Here is a 291-nt window from a genome sequence, read left to right as displayed (position 1 = left end):
TAAAAGCACATTTCACTTTTTTTTTCAATTCTAGACCCATCGTTGAATAATGATAATGTATAAAGGCAACTACTGTGACATTTCAGATAAATCTTATTTCAACCACAGTTTCAGAACGTGACAACATTTTAAAACCATCAAAGGCCCAGAAATCTTCGGGCAAAACGAATTTCCTCATAAAAGCTTTATTTAGTTATGTAATCTAGGCTAAGCACAAATTAGATGCACATGGGCAGTGCATGATAATTCAGTCGTGTTCATGTTCATGTAATTACTGCTTATCAAGTTACA

Source organism: Penaeus monodon, chromosome 27, assembly GCF_015228065.2.
Source record: "Penaeus monodon isolate SGIC_2016 chromosome 27, NSTDA_Pmon_1, whole genome shotgun sequence".
Taxonomy (NCBI): Eukaryota; Metazoa; Arthropoda; class Malacostraca; order Decapoda; family Penaeidae; genus Penaeus; species Penaeus monodon.
This window is presented reverse-complemented; position numbering follows the sequence as displayed.